A 21,518-nucleotide genomic window follows, 5' to 3' on the forward strand; every position below is an offset into this window, starting at 1 on the left:
CATGCGAGACTCCTGATCTGGCCTGCAAAGGATACTATCTGTCCCCCTATTTATAGAATCCCCTATAACCACGACTTGTCTATTTGCTCCTCCCCTCTTGAATGGCCTTCAGCACCATGGTGCTGTGGTCACCTGGCTCATCCTGTCCAGAACCCTTTTCCTCATCCCCGCAGGGAGCAAGAATCTCATACCTGTTGGACAAGGTCAAGGTCTGAGACTCCTCCACTCCCGAGCTCAGGTTCCCCCTACCTGCCTCACTTACAGTCACACCCTGCTGTCCCTGATCACTGACTGAATGTGAATTACTGAATCTCCCAGGTGTGACTGCCTCCTGAAACAAAGTGTGCAGGTAACTCTGCCCCTCCCGGATGTGCCGCAGGGTTTGAAGCTCAGATTCCAGATCATCAACTCTGATACGGAGAACTTCCAGCATCCAGCATTTGCTGCAGATGTGGTCACTGCCGTTCACAATGGGATCAGTCAGCTCCCACATCATACAGCTACAGCACATCACCTGCCCAGCTAACTCTGCTTAGTTAATTGCTCGCATTCTCCCTGTGCCTGCGTGGGTTTGCTCCGGATTCGTCCCACAGTCCAAAGATGTGCAGGCCAGGTGAATTGGCCATGATAAATTGCCCATAGTGTTGCGTGCATTTAGTCAGAGAAATGGGTCTGGGTGGGTCACTCTTTGGAGGGCCAGTGTGGACTGGTTTGACCGAACGGCCTGTTTCCACACTGTAGGGAATCGAATCTAATCTCAATATGACGAAGCGTTTCCATGGCTACACGGCATCACCTACAATTCTTATTACTTCAAGGATAGAGTTGACCTTGTGGGATATGAGTTGGTTTTAAGTAGAAAAGTATTGATTACCTTCAATGTCTTCGATTATAACCATGATCTAGTCCAATTATTAGGTGATCATTTTTAAAGTAGTGGACGCCAGCCCCTTGACTGGGCAACACCATCCACTTCTCAACCTCTAATCCTCTCCATTTATCATAATTTTTACTCATGGTCTCCTCTATCTCTTCACAATTATTTGTAAGCTGCGTAGTCCCGGATCCATCTGACTGGGTACTAATTCAAGGATTCCAGATGTCAGTAAGAATCTCGAGCTACTCAGTTCCCTAATTCTTTCTGATATTTCAGATTCATTCCATCGGAGTGAGGGATCTTGTCAGAGGATCTTGTAAACGCCTCATACTTTCATATTACTGCTGTTGGAATTAAAATCGCTAACTTAGTTAGCGCGAGTCCACCACCTCTATTACGGGCATGTAAAAAGCCATCCGTAATCGACTGGCAGATGTAAACTCTCTTTAATAAAACCCTGAATTATCACCATCTAATCTGGAAAGATAATTTTGTGAAGCTACTAAGTGTTAAATAGTCATATAATCTGGGGATAAAATGTTTGAAATAATTCTACTTTCTGCACCGGTTTCAGTCAGGATCTTTTTAAATTCCTTACCCAATGTTTGAATAGCCCTTCCCGATTGGCCATGTCTATACTCAGCCATGGATCTTTTTTAGCTCCAAGATACTTTTCTACCTTTCTAGGCTCGATGAACTTTAATATATTACAGAATCCAATTATTCCTATTATTGTTTTATTTTTACAAATAAAATGTAACCCTTTAGTTTTCCTGATGTTTATGTCCAATTCTGTAATCGCTCAGACTTTCTGCTCTATTTTAAGGTGAAATGTCATTCCTTTGTACATATGACTTACTGATGCAATGATAGTTATCCCCATTGGGATTTAAAAAGATCCCTTTATTACCCAATTCTCTTGTGCTTAAGAGGATCAAAAGAGAGATTGAAAAGAACAGGTGACAATGAATCTCCCTGCTTTATACCTTTTGGAAAATATCAATTTCGTTGGTTTTACATCAAAAATCTTCTACTCTCGTGCTATTAGTCGATAAACTTGCTATTACTTTCACGAATTCTGCCAGTAATAATAATCAAGGGTTTTTTCATTTTTCTTGGGTCAGGAAAGTAGAATGTCACACGGGGCTGAACTAACTCCACAAAGGATGGTGTTCCCTCACCAAGTCATCCTTTATTTGTATGTGGGAAGTCCTTGACACTGATCCAACTCCCTCAGAGCCAGCTCTCAGTGACATCATGTATGACACACCCCCTGTTTATTTTTTTTCCTTTTTACAGTGAAAAGACACAAAGTGCACAAATCTTTATTCAATTTCCACCACCAGGAAGATAGGAAAAACACCCGAGTGGGCAGTGACAAGCACAGCCCTTCAAACCACAGGGCAATGCTGTGTGAGCAAAACAGTGAAGGGGAGGGTAGGGACTAATTCAAAATAGAGTTGGAGGGGGAAATGATGCACTCCACTCCCTGCGGCGCCCACCTCTCTCTGAACGACTCCAGGGTGTTGGTGGACACCGCGTGCTCCTTCTCCAAGGACACCCGGGCTCTAACGTAACCCCGGAAGAGGGGCAGGCAGTCAGCCCTAACGACCCCCCTCCATGGCCCGCTGCCTGGACCTGTTGATGGCCAGTTTGGCCAGGCCCAGGAGCAGACCCACGAGGAGGTCCTCGGACCTGCCCTCCCTCCTCCGTACCGGGTGCCCGAAGATCAGGAGCGTGGGACTGAAGTGCAGCCAGAAACAGAGGAGAAATGTTTTTGAGGAAATCAAAAAGGGAGTGCAAACGCCCCCACCCAATATATACATGGTCCACGGACTCCACAGCGCCACAGAACAAGCAGTTGGGCTGGGAGTCCGTGAACCACCGCAATCTGCGGTTGCAGGGGACTGCTGCGTGCAGCACCCTCCACCCCAGATCCCCGAGAGAAAGGGGGAGGACTCCCGCGTAGAGAGCCCTCCACTGGGGATCCCCACCGCCCGGTGGCAAATGGGCACGCCAAGGCGTGTCTGGACGGTGGATGAGGGAGAAGAGGTGGACGGTGTGCAGCAGCAGTCGATACAGGGCCCTCCTTTTTATGTCCCTAAAAGCAACAAAATTAAAATTCCGGAGGCGGCTCAGGTTGTGGGGCACAGGCTCCCGCGGGAAGTACGGGACCTTGGGGCCAATGTGAAATTCCGTCCGGGCCGGGGTGAGCGTGGACGGGATCCCACCGCACACCTGAGCGTCCTCCAACTGGTGCACTACGTCGGGTCCGAGCACCGCCGTTTTAAGGCGTCGGATGGCGGTGGCCACGTACCGGACGTCTACCGCTGCCCTGCTAGCTATGTCCTGCGGCAGCGTCCAGCCCAGGCCCCCGGCACCCAGCACGTCCCCGACCCTGGTCGCCCTCGCCGCCACGGCCCTCCCCTCCGACAGCCACTCGAACCCGCGAGTACGGAGGTGCGGATTCCTGAGCAACGGCTCCCTGACGACAGCCGCTACTCCAGCCGGAGGGTAGGCGCGACGCGATTCGACCTTGTTCCAGACAGTGATCAGGTCCTGGTAAAAGACAGGCAGCACCTTGAGGGCGACCTCCAAACCGTTACGGTCGACGAACAGGAGCTGCGTGTCGTAGTTGAGGTTACGCACCTGGCGGAAAAAATACGTCGCCAGGGCGCACCACCGAGGAGGAGGCTCGACGTAAAGGTATCGCCGCAAGGTCTGAAGGCGAAACGTCGCGACCTGGGTGCGGACGCACACCAGCGACTGACCGCCCTCCTCGATAGGGAGACTCAGAACCTGCGCGGCGACCCAGTGCATCTTTTTGTCCCAGAAGAAGTCGACCAACGTTCTCTGGATGTCAGCGACAAAGCCAGGAGGAGGGACCAAAGTGACCAGCCGGTACCACAGCATGGCGGCCACCAGCTGGTTTATGACCAGCACTCGACTCCTGTAAGATAGCACTCGGAGCAGTCCTGTCCAGCGGCCTAGGCGAGCCGAGACTTTGGCCTCCAGCTCCTGCCAGTTGGCCGGCCAGGATTCCTCAGCCGGGCTGAGGTAGACCCCCAGGTAGAGGAGATGGGTGGTACTCCAGCTGAACCCCCGTAACTCCTCCGGCAGAGAGTCCACCCGCCACGGACCGACCAGTAGTCCGGAACACTTGGCCCAGTGATCCTGGCGGAAGACGCCGCCGAGTACACTGCCTGGCACTCGCGCATCCTCCCCAGGTCAGCCGGGTCGGTGAAAGGGAGGAGCACGTCGTCGGCGTAGGCCGAGAGGACCACCCCCGTGCCCGCGCCGCGCAGAACCAGCCCCGACAACCTCCTCCGCAAGAGGCGCAGGAAAGGCTCCACGCACAGGGAATACAGCTGGCCGGACAGGGGGCAGCCTTGACGCACTCCTCTCCCGAAGCGAAGGGGCGCCGTCAGGGACCCGTTAACTTTAACCAGACACTCTGCGGCGGCGTACAAAAGTCGGACCGGGCGACGAACCGCGTCCCGAACCCGAACGCCCGCAGAGTCCCGAGCAGGTACTCGTGATCGACCCTGTCGAACGCCTTCTCCTGGTCGAGAGACAGGAAGGCGCTCGGCAGACCAGCCCGTCGACAGAAATGGATCAGGTCCCGGACCAGGTGGACGTTGTAGTTTATCCTCCGGCCCGGGACCGTGTAGGACTGGTCCGGGTGAATCATGTGGGCCAGCACGGAAGCCAGGCGAGAAGACAACACCCTGGCGAAAATTTTGTAACCTGTGCTGAGGAGGGAGACCGGACGCCAGTTCTTCAAAGAACGAAGGTCCCCCTTCTTTGGCAGCAGGACGATGACCGCCCTGCGCCAAGAAAGGGGCAGCTGTCCGGCATTTAGACACTCCCCCAGGACCTGTGCGTAGTCGTTCCACAGGACGTCCCAGAACGCCCTGAAGAACTCCACAGTCAGCCCGTCCAGCCCCGGGGTTTTGCCCCTCGAGAGCCGGTAGAGGGCGCCGGTCAGCTCCTCTAAAGTGACGGGAGCGTCGAGCCTTCCGGCGTCCTCCGGGCCGAGCTGCGGCAGGTCCTCCCACAGAACTCTGCGAGCATCCTCGCTGGACGGATCCGGAGAGAACAGAGCCGTGTAATAGTTTCGGACGTGGGCCCTGACGCCCTCCGGATCCGAGACGAGGGACCCGTCGTTGGCCAGCAGCACAAGGAGCTGCTGACGGGTGCCGCGCCTTTTTTCCAGCGAGTAGAAGAAGGGGGAGCCGCGGTCCAGGTCCTGCAGGAGCTGGATCCGTGACCTCACGTACGCGCCCCGAGCCCCGACGAGCTGCAGGTCCCGGAGCGCGGCCCTCTTCTCTTCGTACACCCCGCGCAGGGCCGGGTCCGCGTCGGGCTGACCGAGGCGAGACTCCAGGTCGAGCATCTCCCTCTCCAACTCCACGATCCTGGATTTCCGCCTCTTGGTCGACCCCCTCGCGTACTCCTGACAGAAGACGCGGACGTGAGCCTTGCCCACGTCCCACCATAGCCTCAGGGAGGGGAAGCTTCCCCGCTTCCTTCTCCAGCCGGCCCAGAAACGACGAAACGAATCCCGGAACCGCTCGTCCTCCAGCAGCAGGTTGTTAAAGTGCCAGTACGCGGAGCCGAGCCTGGCGCCGAACGGAAGGAGTTCCGCCCACACCAGGTGATGGTCCGTGCACGACACCTGCCGCGTGGAGGCCTTCGGAAAACAGGAGGCGTACGCCCGCGAAACGTACAGGCGGTCGATTCTGGACGCTCCGACCCCAGGCCTCACGAAGGTGAAGGCAATGGAGTCGGGATGGAGAGTCCGCCAGACGTCCACCAGGTCGAAGGACTTGACCAAGTCCCCCAACCTCTTCCCCGACGCACAGCCAGTGCGGGCACCGCCGTGGTCCCTGCCCTCGAGGACGCAGTTAAAATCTCCCCCGAGGACGACGCACTGGTTCTCGTCGATGGAAGCCAGATGAGTGGACAGTTCTTGAAAGAAGCTCGCTTGCCTCGGCCCGGCCAGGGGAGCGTATACGTTCACCAAGTGAAGCACCGCGCCCCCCAGCCGAACCGTCAGGTGAAGCAAACGGCCTGGCACCGGCTCCCTGACCCCCAAGATCTCGGGCTGAAAATGCGGGGCCAACAGGATAGCCACCCCGCCAGATCTGCGGGTGAGGTGACTCATGTAGACCCCCCCTCGCCACTCCAGGAGCCAGGTGGCTTCGTCTCCCGGGGTAGTGTGGGTTTCTTGCAGGAAGCACACCGCATACCTCCCGTCCCGAAGGACCGAGAGGGTCTGGAATCTGCGCTGTGACTCCCTGCTGCCGTTGATGTTGAGGCTGGCTATAGTAGTCTCCATGTCGGAAGCATTATGCTACCACCACCAGTACAGTTAAAAAACAAGTACAATTACTGGGAGGACGAGGGAGGGGCACAGGTGTCCCTCGCCCTCACCAGGAGTGCCCCCAGGAAGTTCCTGACTCGCTTTCGCTCGTTGGGCCGACCAATAAGCTTGTTCAAATGAGCTCCAGCGGTCGAGCGCCAGTTGGGCTCTATCCCGGCGACCTCGAGTTTCCTCGACAAATTCCCGGAGTTCCTCGAGGGGGATGAGGGGGAGATCGGCGGGGGGCACCTGGGACTCAAAAACGTCACTGCAGACGGAGTCCGCGTCGTCCCCGGTGTCCGCCACCGATCCCGAACCCTCCTCCGGGAGGTCGCCCTCGGTCACCGACCCCTCCCCCACCGAGAGGATGGGGGCTGGTCCGGCGCCGCCAACAGGCCTCGAACCCCCGGCGACCCCACCCCCAGGGTCACCGGCGGTACCTTCCTCGGCGCACCCCGTCCCGGAACGCCCCGAGTTCGGGTCGTCGGGCGGCGGAGGCTCGGGCCCCCGCTCTCCTCCCGACACCGGGACGCCTGGCTCCTCGGGGAAAAGGTCATCCCCTAGGAAAAGGTCGTCCCCCAGGGCCAAGGCCCCCGGAAAAACAGTCTGGGAGGGAGGAGCGGGGATAACACCTACCTCCCCTCCGCCGCTCGGCGACCCAGTAAAGGGTCCTTTGTCGACGCCCGCACCGCGGCCCTCGTCGTCGTTGTTGGGCAGGTCAGGCCGCGGTGCGGGATCGTTGGAGGGGCCCGTGGGCCCGTCCCCTGGAGAGGGGCAGCGCCGCCAGCGCGCTGCAGGACTGTCTCTCCCCTCCAAGGGCCAGCCCCTCTTCCCCAGAGAGACAGGGTGGGATTTATGGGCCTTTCCCTCCCCGCCCGCCTTGGTGGTCATGGGGCCTGAGGCCCCTCCCCCCAGCCTTTCCCGGAATACGATTGGCTGGGGGAAGGCAGGGGGTGTGGCCAGGGTGGGGAGGGTCAACCGTGTCACTTCCTGCCCCGCCCCTGGTTTATCAGGTGACGGCGGGCGGGGCAGGGGCCCAGTTCCCTCTCCGGGGCCCGGAGACACGGTCGCTGCGGGAGATTGGGCAGCAGTGGTCCCCCCCAGGTTAGTGCCAGGGTGTGGCTGGGCGAGGCTTGGGCTCGGGCTCGGGCTCGGGCTCCCCGGGGCCAGGTGTTGCAGTGCCCGGGGCAGGCGTCGCAGCCCCAGGGGTTTCTCCATCGGGGGGGGTAGATGTGGGGTCAGGGTCGGGTACGGGTTCGGGGGTTTGGGTGTCAGGGTTCCCGCGCCGGGGCGACGCTGGCACGGCCGCAGGGGCATTGTCGTGCCGGGGCGGGGCAGGTCGTGGGCTGGGTGTCGGGGATGGGGATAGGGTGGTCTCCCCGTGGGCGGGCCTGACGCGTCGCGCCTTCCTGAGCGCCTTCCGGCCGGCTGGACGCTCACCCCCCTCCCTGCCGGAGGCTGGAGGATCGGAAGCCTCCGGCTCAGGCTCCGGTGTCGGGACCTGCGGTGTTGACTGTGGGGGAGGGTGAGTGGGCGCGGCGGCACCACCGGCAGCCGTTGGCGAGGGCTGGGCGGCCTTCTGGGTGGGGCAGTTTTTTCTGATGTGCCCCACCTCGCGGCACAGGTGGCACCGCACGCCGTCCGCCGTCCAGAAGGCGCGGTAGGCTGCGCCCTCGTGGAGGAGGGTAAACGAGCCCTCCGTGACCTCCTCCCGGGCCAGGCAAATAAACACCTGGCGACGGAAGGAGTAGATGTGACGGAGGGCGGGGTCCTTCAGACCGAGCAGGAGCGGCTGGATCCCCGACCGGATCTCCCCCAAGGTGGTGAGGTGGGGGAGAAGGAGCTCGCTGGCAATAAAGGGCGGGACGTTGGAGATCACGACCCTCTGGGCCGTGACCTCCAGAGGGTCGACGGGCAAATGTGTCCCGCCCACAGCGAGCCCCCTCTCCACGGCCAGGTGGACCGCCTGCTCGGTCTTCAGGAAAAATACGGCCTTCCCGTACATCCGGGCCGCAGCGACGATGGCCAGTGGGCCGACCACACTAGCCATGGCCTTGCTGCAGGCCTCGATGGTCATGTTCGGGTGGGGATAGGCCTTGACCCCCAGGCGTTTAGTGAGGTGCCTGAAGGGGGTGTGGTTTGCAGCCGGGGCTGGGCCAGCCGAGCCTAAGGCAGCGGCTACCCCGGCGTAGGTGCGACTGGGCCCCGCGACCTTTGGGCTCGCCATATTCTGCTGCTGGATGTTAGGCCCCAGGCAGCAGTGGTGGAGGTGGGCCTCTGGTAGCAGCAGTGGTGAAAATCCTGGGGATGTGCCCAAGGCCAGTCACCCAAGGCGAGTCCCAGGCAGCGACGGTAGAGACTGGCCTCTGGCAGCAGCAGCAGTGGAGACAGGCCTCTCCTCAGGCCACAGCAGCAGCAGTGGTGGAGGTCCTGGGGAGGGGCCCCAAGGCAAGTCCCAGGCAGCAGCAGGGAGGCAGGCCCCAAGCAGCACCAGGGAGAGTCCTTGCACACAGTCAGTCACAAAATGGTCCAATTCTCAAAAGGGAAAACACCCGAGTGGCCAGTGACAAGCAGTGCCCCTTCACATCAAAGGGCAATCAAATCTCCTGGTTATTTTTGTTAACCAGAGCCTCCTGATTGGGGTTTCCAAGCCCAGGCCAATCAAGGATCTTGTAGCAAACGCATCCCCCCACCCTCCCCACTGTCCCGGGAGTGTGGGTCAGCTCCTCTTGTACCTTTTTCCTGTGACGTGTCCACCCCAGCTCCGGTCCCTCTGATGCAGACTCTGACACGGCCTGTACCGGACTGTAGTTCCTCTCCCTGTATCTGGAGCATCTCGAGAGTTTCCTCCTCCTTCCAGCGGTAATGGTATCGAGGCTGCATCCATCTTGGACCTTGAGGTTTCCTCGACACCAGCCAGAGGGGAGAGCCCATGGTTTCTGACAGGCCTTCTGGTTGTTGACAGGGGCCTAGTATGTTTTGCTCCTGCCCTGTTTGTGAGGGAACAGCTTTCAGGTGACCCACGTGTTGGTTCAGGACTGTCTCACTTTCCCCAAACTTTGTAAGTCACGGGACCTGACCTCACATCAACCTCACCTCGTACCCATACAGAGCCGTTTCCATGGTTCTGGCACCAAATGTCATCCCCTCAATGAAATGGTCTCCCTCGCTTCGAGGAGGCATGTGGCTGGCATTGGTGATCCTGCTGCTGTTTCACCCCCACAACCCTCCCCCAGTTTGGGGAAATATCAGGTTTAACCTGGTGCAGTGTCTGCTCCCCATCACCAACTCTGCTGGAACTATCCTGTTGTTGTGTCTGGGCTGGGCCCAGAATCGATCAGGAACTGGGACTGTTTGGTATCACGTGACGCTGTAGGCTGCTGCTTTAAGCCTGCCTTCAACATTTGGAACAGTCTTTCCACCCAACCATTGGATGATGGTTGCCATGGAGCTGTCCTTATCCCATTTTCCCACAGAATGTGAGTATTTCCTGATGTCAATGATGCTCCACTGTCTACGACTGATGCTTCCTGGACTCTGTGTATTGTGAAGGATGCTCACAGCAAATCCATTATCATCCCTGAGTTTGCTGAACTAACTTTGTGCATCCAACCACTTTGTTCCTGGTCATTGTCAACGCCCATTGTGCCCATGGAAGGACCTGTATAGTCGATGTGTAACCGAGCCATTCCCACAAATGTGGGAGCTCAGATGGTGGTAATTTTTGTCCTTGTTGGCCCTCTGGGCACTGCCCACCAATACAGTTGTGTTGGCATCCAATCCCAGCCACCAGACATAATTCCTTGTTTGTATCTTCATCTTGGAAATCCCTGGATGATCCTGGTGGGGTTCAGTCAGTATCTGGTGATGACCTTTACTCGGACAATCCCACTTGCTCCACATAGTAATCTGCCGTCCTCGACGGTGATCTGGTCTTGCTGGGATCGGAAAGGTTTCAATCCTGGTTGTGATGGCCCTTCTCCTTCCCCCATTCCCACCAGCTGTTTGTTTCACCAGGACAGGATCGTTGTGCCCACAGTCGGATATTGTCAGGAGTGACCGCAAGGGTGTCCAGGATGTTTTATACCAGAACGGACCCTTCCATGGGAACTGGGAGACCATTTACCCAAACAGTGTTTTTAATACCAACTGATTTGGATGTTGCTAAGCCATTGGATTGTCCCAACCCACGTGGAGGGGGGTTTTGCAAGGTGGGTACTCTCCTGGGTACCAGCCTACAAGTTTGTTACTCAGGTCAGACCTTGTGGGACCCTTTGCTGTCTTGAGTCCACACACCAGCAGCAACTACAATGGCTGTCTGAGCCAGATCCTGAAGGACTCTTCAGCCAATGGCCGAGGCTGGGCTTTGTTTGAGGTCCTGCTGAGGGCTGGCCTTCGGGCCCTCTGTTCAGGACATGCCTAGATTGAGGCGGATTGACTACACCCAAATGGTGCTGCCCAAGCTCAGTCAGACAGGTGAGAGTGTCCCCTTCCATTGGGATGGCCCGACAGCTCCCATGATGCACTTACTGCAGTTTCTAATGACAAAGCCAGGTGTAGTAGCTGTTTGAAGTCCAGTTGGGCTTCAGCCGGTAGATCCTTCTGTGTGGTTATGTCATTAATCCCACATCCCCACGTACTGACTAACAGTGGGAAAGCTGGCTCCACCCCCTTGTCCCCCATGCCTCAGAACGGTCTCTCAGCATCTCCTTCAGTATTAACCCAAAACCACATGCCTCTGCCAGTCGTCTCAACCTCGTCAAAAATCTCGACTGATTCCCTGGGCCTCTAACAGCTGAAGAAAACCAATGGCATCTTAGGAGTAGAGATGGTTTGTGGTCGTAATATTCCTTAAGCAACTGTCAATTCTCGGAAGGTTCTGGTATCTGGTGACTCTGGGAACATTTAAACGCCTTGTGACTGAAAATGCTGTGGGTCTGCAAGCATTCCGAAGGATTGCTCATTGCTTTTCACCTGCCCCAGTGTCAGTTGCCAAGAAAAAATATTGCATTCTTTGTGCATGCTGGGCCCAGTCTTCAACAGCAGGATCTCCCATGGCCACAGAAATGACTGCGCCGATGTTTGAATTATCTGTTCCTCAGAGTTCTTACTATCTCTGGAAGTGAGTTTTTAAATTCCAGAATAATTTCTCTCCGATCCCTGTGTGTCTTTTCTATCTTGAATGCCCTCCCCTACCTATGGACATTGTTATGTTTAATTCTTTCAAACCGGATACATGTGTGACCTGGTTCCTTTGTTGCTGACCTGCTGCCTCTATGTTTCTGAAATCCATTTGTAGCCACTCGAGAGCCTGTTTACCATCTTCACAATCTCTTCACACCCCCACCTGACAGCACTGCTGTTTGTTTGTTCAAACCCAGAACGTTTTTTGCAACGTTAAAAGCCATTTCCCCCACCTTTTTGATTTGACCAACCACAAGTAACCAAAACTAACCGTATATTTCCACCGAAGGTTTATTTTAAGGTCTTGGACAGTAATCCCAAAGTCTGTTTAAATCGATCCAAATCCATCCCGATCTGGGACCTGAGCCCCCAGACCCTGTCACCATGTCCCCCTTGATTTACTTGGACAGAGTATACTGGCTGTGACCAGCCAGCTCCAAGTCAGGTTCCTGAACTGAGGAGATTCTCAATCCCTGGGTAATCCTGGTCAGCCAGGGCTTCCTGATTTGGCCCAGATTAACATCCCTCATCAAGGAGCTCATAGTCCACCAGATCCACCTGGTCCCAATCACTACGCGGTGTGGGGTGGTGGGGGACAGTCACTGTGACTGTCACCCACACAGCTCCTTCCAGGGGGAGGCCCTGGGTACAGAGGGATGCTGCCAACTTCCTTGTGACCATGACTGGGTTTGAGGTGCCCTACAGTCGCGGGCAAAGTCTCCAATTCAGCCGCATGGGGTAGGTCCAGAGGAAGGGGGTGGGTGGAGGCAGGTGAGGTCTATCAGGGGCTTTGTGGTATAATCCTGCCCCTTCTCCCATTCCTGCCCCTTCTCCCATTCCTGCCAGTTGGAGGGGTGAGCGGTAGGAAGTCTGGGCCACACTTACACTTCCTTTCCTGGATGGCTGTTGTCAAGTCCCTCTCTCCTACAGTGATCAATTTGTGGATGACCCACAATTCCACAGACCCCTCCCTCCCTCCCTCCCTCCCTCCCTCCCCCTCTCCCTCCCTCCCCCTTTCTGAGGTAATGGGAGACAGAGCTGTGGACCCAGCTTCTGCCTTGGTGGGTTAGTGTGGTGTGGGTCATATCCCTGAAACTACAGACATATTGGACAGATTCTCCAGGCAAAGCTGCTGGAGTGTTCGCCTAATTGACTGCATTTGTCTAGCGCCTTGATGGGGTCTGCCTCATCTTGCCCGATGTCAGGGAGGACCTCAGTTCCTGGTGTCAAGGGTCTCCCTCCTGATTTGCTGGTTCTCAGGGTGGGTCTGAATGGCCTGCTGACCTGAGGCATGTGACCCTCAGTGTCCAATCAGTGTGTGACAGCCTGGAGATAGATTTCATCAAATAACAGACATGGGTCTTTCCTTCTGGGTACATGGGTCAGGGGGTGGGTGCTGGGGGCATAGTCACCCTGGGGAAAGATGGTGGGGCTCCCTGTCTGTGGGGCAGAGGTGGATCAGGTGAGGCTGGGTCAGTGTTGAACCTCTCACTTATCTCCATGGGGAGGTAGAACCCCAAAGGTGCCCGTTTAGCCCGTTCTGGGCTGAGACTGGTTTCTCCTGGGGCCTGGATTTGTTCCTGGGACTTTGTTCTGTGTTAGAGTCAGATGTGTATCGCTCCATGTTACAGACTTGGAGGAGACCGGTACAGTCCCTTGGAGCTGACTGTAATGTTGTTTCAATCTGTCAATGTAGAGGAAGGCTGTCTCCTGGTCCCCAGTGACCCTCCCCTCACTAGAATAAACATTTCCAAATGGTGGCTGGAACTGTTCCACATGGATCAAGCTTTCCTGTCACTTTCAGTCTTGTTGCTTTGTTGAAGAGCTTGAGCCTGTCATTCTGCTCTGTTCTAGAGTGGAATTGATTTCGGGAATGCCTGGATCCCATGCTGCCTTCCCCTGGGGAGTCTGTCCCAGCTGCAGGCAGCACCAATCACTGGGATAAGCTTTATAGCTTTTTTCCCCACTTCCCAATGGGCTTCTCCCCACAGCTCCTGGACCAGGGAACCTTCACCCCAACGCCAGGCTGGCTCTCTGGCACATGCTGCCCCTTTGGGCCATTTCACACAGATATTGTTTCAGGGTGTCCTGCTGTTTGTGCCATTGGGATTCCTTGTCATTTTAACAGGTTTATGTCGTCCTTTAATCAATCCGGTTAAAAGGAAAATGAGGATCCGGTGTAGTCCCCCGGCCCGTGCTTTGCCTGTCCCAGTTTAAGGCTCCATGGGTGGTCAGTGCCAGTGTTTCTCATGTTCAGTTTATACCCTGGCCTTCACGTGGGGCAGCTGCTCCCTTCAAGACCAGCTCAGGCTGAACGTGCAAGATACCGGCAAGGTAGGCAGTTCAGGTTAAAAGGACGTAAAGGGTCACTTTGTACTGAAACCAAAATGTTATCTGGAACAGGGTGGGGTGGGGGGGCGGGGGGTTTGGGGGTGTCTCAAAGACCCTGTGGACACCTTAACCAATGTACACAGTATTAACTTCCCCAGGCACCATGGGGTGTGTTCGGGAAGGGGCTACACTGCACCAGTCTACAGGCAGGGAACCAGGTCGCAACTTTATTTGAACAAAGGTTTAGAGTTCACCTTCAGACTGTTAACTATTTATTTTGAACGATCTGATTCTTTAGAAACTGAAGCTCCTTCCCAGATACTGGGAGCTGGTCTGTCGAGTGTTTGTTCATCAGGAAGGGCTGAATTGCACAGGGTCCAGTTCTGTTCCATGCTGTCACCTTCCAATTTCCCTCATCATCTGGTTTATCGTTTTGGAATGTCCTTCCAGCCCAGCTAATTTCATGCACTCACCATGTGAATGGATCGTGTCCTTTCCGAGTTTTATCGTCACTTGTTGACGTAGGTGTACCCCTATCGAGCTAACCACAGCCAGGTGATCTTAAAGGGAACGGGATAAAATATTGTAAACCAGAATCACTGATTAAAGGGAGGAATGAGCTGGGCTTTTCAACCGTGTGGTTATATTCCCGCTCATCATTTGTTGTGTGTTTAGTGCACTTTAATTAAATTACACCTGTAATACCCACCACCCTTAATTAGTGAATTAAAATAATTTACTTTTATTATTAAAACATTAAAATGTTAAACACTAAATAAAATTTAACCTTTGACCCTAATTAAAATTAATCTAAAATTAAACATTTAAATATTCTAATGTTATTAAATTATGTCAAATAGAGAATCCTAAGAGTGCATAAAAATCCTTAAGCTCAAGAGTTAAAGATAAAACTAGATTCGTGATGTTTTGGGCAAAGGTTTTAAATTTCTCGATCCCCAAGGTCTTTCATTAATTCATTGTTCTTCTCAAACCATTTTCCTCGGGATCCCGCCATGAATCCATAAAAGGATACTCTTGTTCCTTTTTGTGAGGGCAATAGTTTCACTCTCTAGATGTTTATATTTTTCTTTCTTTTCCTCCCAAGCCTGTTCATGTGAGTTAGGTTACATGTTCATTCTGATTGTTTCATCTACCACCAAAATGTGACTTTCCTTTTTAAAGTCTAATTCCGGGATCCATAATTTCCCAGTTTTGTCTTTAGTGCGTGGTTCCACATATGTTACCCATCCTCTTATCTTAACAAACTTTGTTAATTCTTGCGCTATTCTATTGTCTCTTAATTCTCACTTTTTACGTAGGGACACTATCCTGAAACGTGTGCGATCGTGGCTGAGGTCTCATTACAATGGTGACAATTGATGTCAAATGGCCCTCCATAGGTTAACGACACCCTTGTAGGATATAAATTTGTCTGTAATAAAATAGAGTTTATTACTTTGGATGTCTTCGTATGCTGAATTTTTGTCAACCAATTATTGGAGCTGGTATTGTTCTTGAAGTGAAGGGTGTCCCCCCCTTGACAGGGCAAGGCCATCCATTTCTGATGTTCTATATTCCTCCAGTTGGTATAGTTCTTGTTACTAAACTCTTCGATACCATTGTTCTCCTCATCAGTAAGAACCATTTCTTCCAATTGCCCATTTATATTTGGATTCCTGATTTCCTTTAACATTTCAATTTACAAAATTTTTGCATTTTTGTCATTTATACTAGAACCCTCGAATGAAAATGTGGCATGTAAAATGTCATCCTCTGATCTGTATAACTTTTCGTATTTCCTTAAAATGGCAATTGGAATAAATGTAGATAGTTTATTCAGCGCAATGCCTCCCTCGTGTGTCCGAGTATATAAAAACCCATCTGCGATAGCTTGTGGGAGATGTAATAATTCTTTAACCGCACTTTCAATTATATGATCAAGTCTATTAAGATAATTTAGTGATGCTTCTGATAAAATTAAATAATAATAAAGTTTAGGGATAAAATATACTTTCAAGAGTTCCAATTTCAGTTCGGGCTTTAAGAGATCTTTTAAGATTATCTATGCAGTCTCCTAACAGGTCTTCCCAATGCGATTGGTTTATCCCAATCCACGGATCAATTTTTGCACCGAGGTATTTACTTGCACTTCCAGGTTCTATATCTCTCTCCCTCATTAAGTTTCCAGTTAGCCCTATTATTATAAATAAATGATTTATTTTTATAAGCAAAGTAAAATCCTTTAGTTTTTCTTACGTTAACCTCCATGCCTGTATTATTGCAAAATCTTTGTCATTTTTAAATTGTAAGCCATTCCTTCGTAGGATTGACTGATAAATGCTGTATCATTGCAAACCCTAGGGTTGCACAATAATAACTCTCCCTATCCTGACCTAAAGATATTCCTTTTTAACCATTTTCAATAGTGTTTGAGGGGGTCCATAACTTTATTAAAAAGAATCGGTGACAAGGAGTCGTCCTGTTTAACTCCTTTTAAAACTTTGATCAAACTTTTTTTGTAATTAAAACCTTCAATTCTAGTAAAATTATTATCGTATAAACTTATAATTAATTTAATAAAATCTGGAGGAAGTTGAATTCTTTTAAGGGCATTAATGATCAATTTGTGCCCAAAAGTATCAAGGCTTTAGCCAGGTCCACAAATACCACTGCTAAGTCAATTTTCTTTTCCTTAGCTCCATTGATAATGTTCTCAAGTATTTTGATGTTTTCCTCACAACCTGCGACCCCTGCCAAAAACCTTTTTGCCATTTATTTAAAATTATTACTTCACCTATTTGCTATAAATTTTTTGTAAAAACTCTCAGCAAAATTGGGCCTATTGTGATGGGTCTCCAATTATTATTATCCTTTTAAACCGACCTCATCACTGACTTTAGGGATTAATACAGTTCTGCTTATCTTTAATACATCTGGGATACTGCCTATTTTAATCCAGATTGTATAAATTCTGGGGATTACCGTATTATCTTTGTTAAATATTTTAATCCCATCTGAGTGTCATTGATCCTGCCCGGCCGTGGTTTTAACATCCATCGCCTTTAAGGCCTGATTGATGTCTTCCACAGTGACTGGGCTGGTCAGAGTATCACACAGACCCCACAAGTTGACCTTTATACTTGGCAAAGCCTCTTAAGTTACTTTTATCATTAGGAATAGACAATCTATTTTAAAAATGATCTTCTAGCTCCTCCTTGCTGAGTGGGCATTGACATTTGGATGGAGCTCCCATCATAGTTCTAGCTCGGTACTGTCTTTTATTTTTGTGTAAAACCTGAATCTCTTTATATTTTCCTTCTTTCCTACTATATCTTCTCTTAGCATTGTTTAATCTTGCATTATCTCTTTGTCTAATATCCTTATGCTTGGTAATTAAATCCTTTTTGTTTCATTTTATTTGCTTTATTACACATTAATCTACCAATTACCATATCCATAATGCTATCATAGTCAGTTATTGTTGTACGTTTGCTTTTACTTATCTTGTCCTCCATCATCTCTAATAATTCTGTTAGTGGCCGAGTTATAGATTCTGACCTCCCCTTTAGTATTAATATTTCCTTGATGACTTTTCCCTTCTATTACTACACCTTCCATTGGAGTATCGAAATCCATGTCCCTATTCTCCTCATTTCTATTATCATTCATGGGGACTATTTCTTGACTTAGTGCCCACTTCCTTATCGCTAGTCCGATTTTGTTTTAGGAGTGATCTTCTTTTATCGGAGATTTGTTTTGGTGTTTTGGTTCTTCTTGCAGAAAAACTAAGTTTATGAATATTTTTTACAGCCTGTAAGTTCCTTCTCTAACCGTTTTAACATTTCTATTTCAGAGTTGAACCAAACTCCTACCTTTCTCTACCTTTTCCAAATTACCTTTCTTTTCTTTATTTCTTTTAATATTCCTTAAATTTGGGTGCACATGCCTCTCGTGCTGCCCTAAACCTATGGCTGTTGTAAATCTAAGTGGCCAAATTTCACATTGGAATAGTTTATCTACTTCATTACTACTTTCATTACTGTTACATTGAGGATAGTGACAAGTGACTGAGTGGTAACTCCCCTCCCAGCCGCATTGACTACACTTAACTCTTTGTGCTTTTATCCCCTGACACTGATTTAAGTGTTTTCTAAACAGTCCTGTTGTATTATAAATGTTGTTACAAAATTTACAAATGAAATTATTTATCAGGTACTCTATTATTATTTCTATTTCATCTTTCTCAGTAACACTTCTCTCTCTATCGCTCTCTGATGCCGTTTTGACTAAAATTAAAGGGCCCTTTAAAATTCAAATTATAAATTGTCCAACTATTAAAAGAACTAGATTCTAGAGGGGCCTTCTCTATGAGTCCTTTAATTCGATCATGACATTTCTCGGCACTTTCACTGGCTCCCTCAGGCCTGCCTGAGGGCAGTCGTACTGGAGTAACAATGATGGTCTCTTCCGTTTGCGTAGAAACGGATGGTCGAGTCCTTATTTGGCTAATGCATTTGGCACACGGTGCCACCAATAGCAACCATGTGGGGCGGTTAGTTTTCTGGTCTCCCATCCAACCGGAAATGTTGGCGCTCGACACAATTGCCAATTTGCCAAAATAAAAGGGTTTCTAAAATTGACTGAAAGGTCACCAGCCGTCTCTTGTTTTTGCTCTGATCGTATTAGCCAACCTGATGCTCATGCGACAGAAAGAGTAAATTAAAACCACCAGTGGCTACACACCGCTGGATAAAACCAAAGGTAAAATCAATGATCAAATCCACATCAGTAAAACCACATAAAGCAAGCTAAAACCAATCTTCTGTTATCGAGTTTCCTCCCTCAGGCCGTTTCCAGGGGAACCACGTGGAGGTTCGACCAACTTTGCACCCGGTAAAAATACATAAAAACGATTACGAAGGTGACTACACAGGCACAGTTGGGAGACCAACCAAACAAATCAATCTGTAGTCACATCCCCCAACAAGGCTGCCGGCTTTATTCCCAACTATTTCCGCGTTGGCATCTTACTCATTAATAGTGTACAAAGTCTGTTTCCCTTGTTGGGTCAGGACTCTGAGCTTATTGTCCTGGTCGGCCAAATCAAGGGCACGACTGGTTGATGCTCCTGCCCCATGTGCTGTCGCTAAGTCATTCAATATTTCCCTTTTTATGTTGTATCTCTGTCCCAGGTTTGGTCTTTCTGTCATCTGTCCCTATCTCTTGTCCCAGTTATCGATGGGATAAAGTTTGTGAAAAGATTTGTATAGGAAAGCCACACACACAAACCAAGTCCTGAACTACGAAAGCAACCACCCCAACACATACACAAGAAGTTGCATCAAGACACTGTTCAAAAGGGCCACAACACACTGCAGTACACCAGAACTGCAAAAAGAGGAAGAAGAACATCTATACAATGAACTCGCCAAAAAGGGTACCCCTGCAATTTCATCAACAGATGCCTAAGGGAAAGACAACGGAATGAGGACATGCCACAACCCAAAGGACTAGCCACACTACCATACATCAAGAGCATTTCCGAACTGACAGCCAGACTACTGCGACCACTAGGACTCATAACAGCACACAAACCAACAGCCACTCTCAGACAACAACTCACCAGAACGAAGGACCCAATACCCAGCGTGAGCAAAACCAATGTAGTGTACAAAATCCCATGCAAGGACTGCACAAAACACTACATAGGACAAACAGAAAGACAGCTAACGATCCGCATCCATGAACACCAACGAGCCACGAAACGACACGACCAGCTATCCTTAGTAGCCGCACACTCAGATGACAAGCAACATGAGTTCGACTGGGACAACACTACTGTTATAGGACAAGCCAAACAGAGAACAGCCAGGGAATTCCTGGAGGCATGGCACTCATCCACAGATTCAATCAACAAACACATCGACCTGGACCCAATATACTGGTCACTGCAGCGGACAGCTGGAACTGATAACCGGAAGCGGCAGATTCAAACCACTATAAATGCTGGAGGAAAGATCACAAGCGCTTCACAGGAGGCTCCCAAGCACTGAGGATGTCACCTAGACAGGGGACGAAACGTCTGCAACACAAATTCCTAGCTCGGCGAACACAACCACAATATCGATGGGACACTGGGAGGCATAGTGTTTGAAGTTGGGGGGTGGGGGGAGCACCATTTGGGCAGTTGGGTTCCTGCTAAATTCACCATCTTAGATACCAATTCATGGGGATGGTATCATGCAGGACTTTCCGATTAGTTTTAAACTCGTCTGTTTTGTGAACCGGATGTGGCTCCAAGACAAAAGGGTTAGGGTGCCTTTGCGGCTGGTTTCAGTCCATTCCTAATCTCTTATACAATGAACTTTCCCTTTTGAGTTTCCTGGGATATCGCTGCCAGAGTTCCAATCCCTTTTCTGGGTCTCTTGGTAAGCCTCCGTATCGGGGATGCCCATTGTTGAAGAATCCCCACCAATCACCCGTGATTGCTACACTCCGGTAACAGTCACCTGAGCTTCCATTCCCTTTTTTGTACACTGCTCGCTGATTTGTTACACCCGAACATGATACTTTTATTGGGGCATCCCCACAGCACACCATCCCCCTATTCGCCTGTGTCCGGTGGGTCAAACTGTCTGTACTCCAGGGGCATGGACCCAGGATTGTTTGATCCCAATGAGGTAAAATTTATTGCATTCTCATGGTTAGCCTGTTACATGGCGCTGGTACCAATCCTGTCAGTACATTATGAGTCTTCATTGGCTGCACATTCCCAGAAATTGAAAGTGAAGTTTGGGGAGGGCAGACTTAGAAATGGTTCTGGTGAAGTGGAGAAGGATCAAAACTGGAAACAAAGTGACCAAAGTTATCTGAACCCCTTCCTCCTGCAGCATCTCTCAAGCTACCTATTCATCCTGCCTATTCTTTCATTTCTACTCTGACTGCCACATGGCTCCCACGTTCATTCTAGAGATCCTGAGATGACTTCTTCTGAGGTCCTACTTTGTAACCTGGCTCCTAACTCCCTAAATTCTGCTTGTAGGACCTCATCCCATTTAGTCCCTTCCTCATGTGGCCTACTTTACCATAGGGAAAACATCTAAGGTTTCTTGCTTCCCTTTCCCCTCAGGTTTCCTCTATACCCCGTGGTGAACCATATCATTAATATCTTCTACAAGATGTCCTTTTTCCCTAACCACACAAGGATTTCCACTTTTCCCCAATTTCTATCCCTCTCAGATTGAAATTGATGTTGGAAGCCAAACTTTGATTTATAAACCAACTCATAATCATCTGCCTTTTCCACTGATAATCTTGTAATCTTAACTCGATCTTCCAGGTGAGTTCTCGTTACTTCAGGAAGTGAATTTTGAACTCCTCCATGATAATTGTCTCTCTAAGATTGTCTGATCGATTTTCAATGCTCTTATCCACCGATCAAAGTTACTTTGTTTGATCCTTTCAAACTCTGTGACACCAGGCCCCTCCTTAGGTTCTAAAATGCCTAGAAGCTTCTGGGTGGAGCTCATATACACTGAAGATGGCTTTTTTATCACCTGATACTCCCCAGATACCTCCTCTGATAATGACGCAAATACCTCACCAGCTCCACCTACCAACTTCACTTGGATCAACGATACCCGCATAGTCATTGGCCATTTCATTTGATTAGATTAGATTAGATGACTGGAAACAGGCCCTTCAGCCCAACAAGTCCACACCGCCCCGCCGAAGCGTAACCCACCCATACCCCTACATCTA

This window comes from Chiloscyllium punctatum, chromosome 42 (genome assembly GCF_047496795.1).
Source record: "Chiloscyllium punctatum isolate Juve2018m chromosome 42, sChiPun1.3, whole genome shotgun sequence".
NCBI lineage: Eukaryota > Metazoa > Chordata > Chondrichthyes > Orectolobiformes > Hemiscylliidae > Chiloscyllium > Chiloscyllium punctatum.